Below are 6,000 nucleotides of genomic sequence, written 5' to 3'. Positions count from 1 at the left end.
GTGTCCTGGGGAGGGACAGCCCTGTCCTGGCACTGCTGTGTCCTGGGTGGGACAGCCCTGTCCTGGCACTGCTGTGTCCTAGGGAGGGGGACAGCCCTGTCCTGGCACTGCTCTGTCCTGGAGGGGACAGCCCTGTCCTGGCACCGCTGTGTCCTGGGGGGGACAGCCCTGTCCTGGCACTGCTGTGTCCTGGAGGGGGGGATGTTTATTGTGGAATTGTGCAAACCCAAAAATGTTCATGTGCAGTTCTAAATCTGTCTGTCCTTTGATGTGTCTCCAAAGCCAGTGTAAATGCAGGATCCTAAATCTTCCTTTGATGCAAGAAAAGAGCTGTGGTTTAGTCAGTATTAAAATGAAATCACAGTGAATTGCAGGGTTGGGTTATTAATCACCGTTTTGGATGAACCAAAGAACAAAGTATTTTTGTTTGTGAGTGAAGTCTGTAGTTTTTCACTAGAACAGCTTCCCCCTCAGCAGGCCTGGAAACAGGCCAGCCTGGCATCACATGGAGACAGAACACTGGGAGAAGTCTGTAGTAATGGAGTTATGGAAAAGAAATCAGTGAGTATAAAACAACTGGTGGTGAAAATCCTCTTCCAGAGCTCTGCTGAGCCCTGCCCGTGGCAAGGTCTGCCTGCAGTGCCTCTGGATCGCCTCTGCCAGCAGCAGGCAGAGTGTTCCTGCCCCTCCCTGTCAGGAGTGTTTGTTGATGTGCTGGATGAGCCAGGCTGCATAACAGATCCTCTTGGAGCTTCCCAGAGACTTCCCTCCATGGACAAAATTAGGGATTCTCCCCCACCTGCCTGTTTTATCAGCAAGTCTTTGTATATGGGCTTTCCTCCAAATCTGTGTTGAGATCTTGCTGAATATCCTCTGGGAATCCAAATGGGCTTATATCAAAAAGATACTTCCTCTCATCTCCGTGCTCTTTGATTTCTTTAGAAAACTCTACAAGATAAGGGTTTGATTTGAGAAGTCTGGCTTCTCATTAGAGATGCTGAATGGGCTCTTCCCCAAAGTGGATGTTCATGGTTCTGTTTGTGTATTATTAGTCCACCAACATGCCCAGCACAGAGCTCATCCTGGATTTCCTCTGGATTCCTTTAAACACTGATGTCATTCTTCCTGCTTTCCCCTTTCCTGGTACCCAGGTGGTTTCAAAGGGATTTAACATCTACAGGTGATGTTCAGTAATTCAATACTTAATTTAGTTTATACTTTTTGGTTCCCGGAGATGGGATGGGGCTGTGGGAACTGGGGGGGGGGTCTCGCTCTGTGTCACCCACAGGGGTTGGGGATGGCTGCACCAGCTCTGGGCTTCTCAGCTTGCTGAAATTGTCTGATCCTATTCTCGATTTTCCTTTTTTTTTTTTTGGCCGTGTTCCTGTTTGTTGTTTAGATGCTCCAGTGTGTTCAGGAGATTTAAAAAGTAAAATACAGTGGTGTTGCTTTGCTGTGTGGCACCACATGTTCACCCTGGCTGTGAATCTTTGACATACATGTGCCTGTTTTATGTGTCTGAGCCCCCGTTTGTTCCAGACACTCTCAGGAACACGTTGCATCAAACTGGCAGCTGCCTCCGGAAAAGTGGAATATGAATTAATTCAATTTTATGCTCTTCTCTTAAAGGAAAACTTAATCCAGGATTTTTAGTGTTCCAAGCATCTGAGAAACATCTCTGTCTGGGGTGGTTTTATCCATGGCATTGGTGTGGCATGTGGAGCACCAGGGATGGTGAGCAGCGAGCTGGAGCCCTGAGCAGCAGGGATGGGTTTGTGTGCTGGGCTCCAGACACACAGCCAGGAGAGGTGGTGTGGAACCTGCCCACCCTTGGCCCTGGAAGCTGCTGGTGGCATTCCTCTTGGGTTTTAACCACTTACTTCTTTGTCAGGCTTCTTTGTATTTCAGTTTTTCCAATTTGGGCATTGTTCCAAAAACCCCTCTCTTGGAATAATTAGCTTGCTTTGATTCCTTTTAATTAAATCATGTGAAGTAGGCTGGCTGCGTGCATGGCAGCGTCACAGGTTTAGCGTCTTCTCTGCATTTGGAAACCGGGATTCAAATCTGCTCCAAGTGGCAGCCGCACCCTGGAATGGTCCTTGGGATTTGGCTGTGTGAGGATAAAGTGTTGCTAAGGATGAGGGCAGAGCAGCACTCGCTGCCTCTCAGCATTTGGGATCCACCGTGGGGAGGCTTTGCCACGGGCTGGACGGCCCAGGATGTGGAGGTGATGGATTCTGCATTGGGATCACTGGGGTGGGACTGGGTTCCTCCAGGAAATCCTGCCCTGCCCTGCTTTCCGAGGTTCTGCAGGACAGGAAACCTTCCAGTCCAGTGGATTGTCCATGTCCTGCAGGTATGAAATCATGGAATGGTTTGGGTTGGAGGGGACCTTACAGACCATCCAGTCCCAGCCCTTTCCAGTGAACCAGAGTGCTCCAACCTGGCCTTGGACACTTCCAGGGATGGGGCAGCCCCAGCTGCTCTGGGCAGTTCAAGAGGGAGCATTTGGACCTCAAGCACTGCAGCTGTAGTGACTCTATTTTATTTATTGTACCCACCACAGAATCTCACCACATGCAGTGCCTTGTGTGTGCCATTTGCATTTGGGATTCTTTGTCACCCAGAAGCTGTTTAAAAAAACCCTATCTTCAGCCAAATAAAGCTTTTATATCTCATTATAGATTCTGGGTAGGAGCATCCTTCTTCTGCAAGGAGGTGTAAAAGGCAGTTTCAGTATAAAATACTGAATGTTGGAGTAGTTTCTTCTGTGGATAAATTTGGAACACATTCAGTAAGGTATCTTAGGGATAAAAGGGGAGTGACTTCAGGATTTGTTCTGCTGAATGAGAAGAGGATGATGTTATACCTTGTGAAGAGCACAGGCTCTGGATGCCAGCAGAGACATTTGTCATACATTTTTCATACACTTTGTATCTGCTGCGCCGGGGGTTGGGGTTTTGGCGTGGAATCACACACACGCTGTGGTCTGAGTCTTGTGGAGTCTTTCTGGAACAAAGACTCAGGTCTTGGGCTGCAGGAAAATGAAAGAGGAAGACTGGAGTTTTATAGCTTTGATGAGAAAATAGGTTTATCCTCATATTGTCTCAAGGGGAAGAAATCCATCTCCCTGACGAAAGAGCCTCTTGCCTGCTGGGCTGGGCCGTGCCAGTGTCGATGGGAGCCTGGCCTGGCTTCCAGAACTTTCCATTGCCACTGAGAGTTGAGCAACATCAGCAACTTCAGTCCCCTGTTCTCACACTGTCACCTCTGGCACTCTGCATTCCTTCCTTTTCACGGGACCTGGTCCTGAGCTGAGTTTCCTGGACTCAGCAGCTGGCAGGGTGAGCAGAGCTGAGTTTGGGAGGTGATAACAAGCCAGTTCTGGTGTCTCAGGTGACAGCAAAGCCCTTTGGCACAGCCACGGAGCTGCTGCAGCCCCGGCTCCTCAGGAGAGGGGCCTCTGCCTGGGGCTCCTCCTCAGGGTTGGACGTGTGTCTTGGCCCCATTAAAAATTAAAGGAAAACCTGTAATTAGGTGAAGTTTCCAAAGCAGAGCCGTTAATTTAAGCTCAAAATCCAAGGACTGTGGGAATTTCTGCAGCCAGTGCATCCTGATGTTCCAGTGGGGTAGGAGCTGATGAATCCACTGAACGGGTTTTTTCCCCTCTGGACAGACTCGTGTTGGAGAGGTCACTGCTGTGCCCTGCTAAGCAGGGAACGCCTGGGTGGTTCATTTTTCCTTTGAAAGAAGTAAATCCCTTGTGAAACAAATGGACAGTAATTTGGGAGGTCGTTCTGTGTGGGGACATCAGGGGATGATCAGCACCACGGCTTCGGAGTGGCACCATCTCACTTCCCATTTCAGCATTAAACAGGGGTAATGTCCACATAAAAGCACTTTGTGCCACCCCCAAACTGGTTTCTTTTCCTGGTTTGGGTGTCAGAACTTCTTTCTACTGAAACTCACACAAATTTATCAATATAGTGTTTTATCAGTCCTGCAGTTTCAACACTGAACGGTGAAATGTCTTAAAAATGAACATCCTAACTGTCACAAGTGACAAGCTTGGATAAACCAGTGAGTGTTCCACAGAAGTGTGGCAATAAACAAGCAAAACTTTTAACTTTGCCTGTGTGAGCAGAATAATGAGAATGTCCTGGATGAGGCCACCACGTTATTGTGTTTGACAGGAGCTGTTCAGTGAGACAGGAGGTGATCAGGAAATCACATTCCCACGGAAGGGCAGCTGCCATCCCTGTCAGCACCTCCCTGCCTGCCCGTCAGGGCGCTCCGGCCGGGCTGTGACAGCTCTGCTGCTCCCGATGCATCACCCAGCTGAAGGCTGGAGTGTCCTGTCTGTAATTGCAGCAGGAGGCACAGGCTCCTTGCCAAACGGCAGGAAATACCTGCCACCAGCACCTGATGGAAGGCAGGGAGGGCAGCGTGGTGGTCAGGGCCAGCAGCGCTCGGGAGCTGGGCAATGGCTCATAAAAACGGGGGAAAACAGCCCAAAGTGTGGGGGGGTGTGTGTGGTACAACGGGAGCTGCTGAGGTTAAGCCCCACAGAGCTGTCGGGTTTTGGTTGGGCTCTGTTACCTTTTGCACTCATTAGTGCTGGAAAGCTGCTGCTGGGAACTGGAGGGGAAGGAATCAGCACCTTGACAGGGAAGGTAAAGGAATAATGATGGGAGGAAAGAAAAAGACCAAAAAAGCAGCACCTGGGCTGAGGTGTTACTCACATACCTGGTTCTTGTCATACCTAAAACCCACCTGAGTCCTGAGCTGGCAGGAGGACTCAGACTGTGCTTTATTCACAGGCTCCCTCCCCTCCTTTCCATGCTCCTTGTCCTCGTGTTTCTCCAGGCCCAAATGATCTGTTTGCAGTTTGGAAATTGAGATCTACAGACTTTAGTTTTAGAGTCTGAATCCACCTCCATTAACTGCAAGCTGTGTTTAATATTGATGCTCCAGGGACGTGAGGAGGGATGGAATGAGCCTGTTCTCCCGTGGAAAAAAGCTGAAATTCCCCAGCACTCCGGTTTGGGTGACTGGTGAGGCTGCCAGCAGCCAGGCTGGGATTTAAGGGGCACATTTTTGCAAATCAGTGTCTTCATCACTACCCTGAGTGGAGAGAGGAGGAGGTGGGGGATCTGTGGGAAGATTAATGCAGCCTCTTGGCTTTCCTGAGTGCTGAGGTTCCCAGAAAGGATGAGGGTGTCACATCACCGCTTCTTGCTTCATATTTTTCCTCCTTTTGCTTGCTTTTCTTGGGTGCTGCCATCACTAAATGCTGCCGTTCATTGTTCCCTCTCCTGCTGGCTGGAGACTCTGATTGTTAATTGAGCAGCACTGTATCTGCTCTTCAGGCTTCTCAGATAAACAATATAAGTCCTTCATCCTCTTTTACTGTGACATTTTAAGACTTTTTTATCTTTGGCTGCCATAGAGAAAAACCTAAAAATCCCAAACTTTGGCCCTGGTTTGGTTTGTAAACAGGCTCCCAATGGCAGGTTTTGTAGAGGTGTGTTTGTCCTGCTCTTAAACTTGGGTCTTTGTTTCAGTACATCACATTGGAGGTTTTTATTGTGATTCTGGGGTTTCAGTTTCTGCAGCTCTGGAGAAGAGAGAAAGAACCAGGCTTTTGTCTTTCAAAGGGCAGTTGAAAGACTTTCTGTTATTATTTGGCCTTACTTCAAAAAAATGCACTTTTGAGCGTGACAAACCAGCTCCTACCTGGGTGTCTTGAACTCAGCCAAGTTAAAATGGGTTTGAATCATCAGGGCTTTTGCCAGTTTGATTTTTCCTCCATCCTCCAATGTGCTCTGAGTTCGGTGCTCGTGGGAAGGGTAACGTGGTGTCCACAGCCACAGCTGGGGGAATGCAGCAGTTTTTCCCAAGGCAATGTGCAGTTTCCAAGGGTTCTCCATCACTTTCCCCCCTTTGTACCCAACTGTGTGAATGTCCAATGCCTGGGCCTTTTGTGTCCTTTTGTCTCGA

The 6,000-nt window shown here is 48.9% G+C and overlaps 1 protein-coding gene across 4 annotated transcripts in view; it reads left to right on the top strand.

Annotated features, from left to right (window-relative positions):
• Positions 1 to 6,000, top strand: part of RPTOR (regulatory associated protein of MTOR complex 1) — a 102,392-nt gene that overhangs the window by 21,588 nt on the left and 74,804 nt on the right. The window lies entirely within an intron of this gene.

This window comes from Corvus kubaryi, unplaced genomic scaffold (assembly GCF_017639235.1).
Source record: "Corvus kubaryi isolate FWS band 111438036 unplaced genomic scaffold, C.kubaryi_AGA036_p1.0 37272, whole genome shotgun sequence".
In the NCBI taxonomy this organism is placed as follows: domain Eukaryota; kingdom Metazoa; phylum Chordata; class Aves; order Passeriformes; family Corvidae; genus Corvus; species Corvus kubaryi.
The sequence above is the reverse complement of the archived record's forward strand: the minus strand, read 5'-3'. Positions and strand labels throughout refer to the sequence as shown.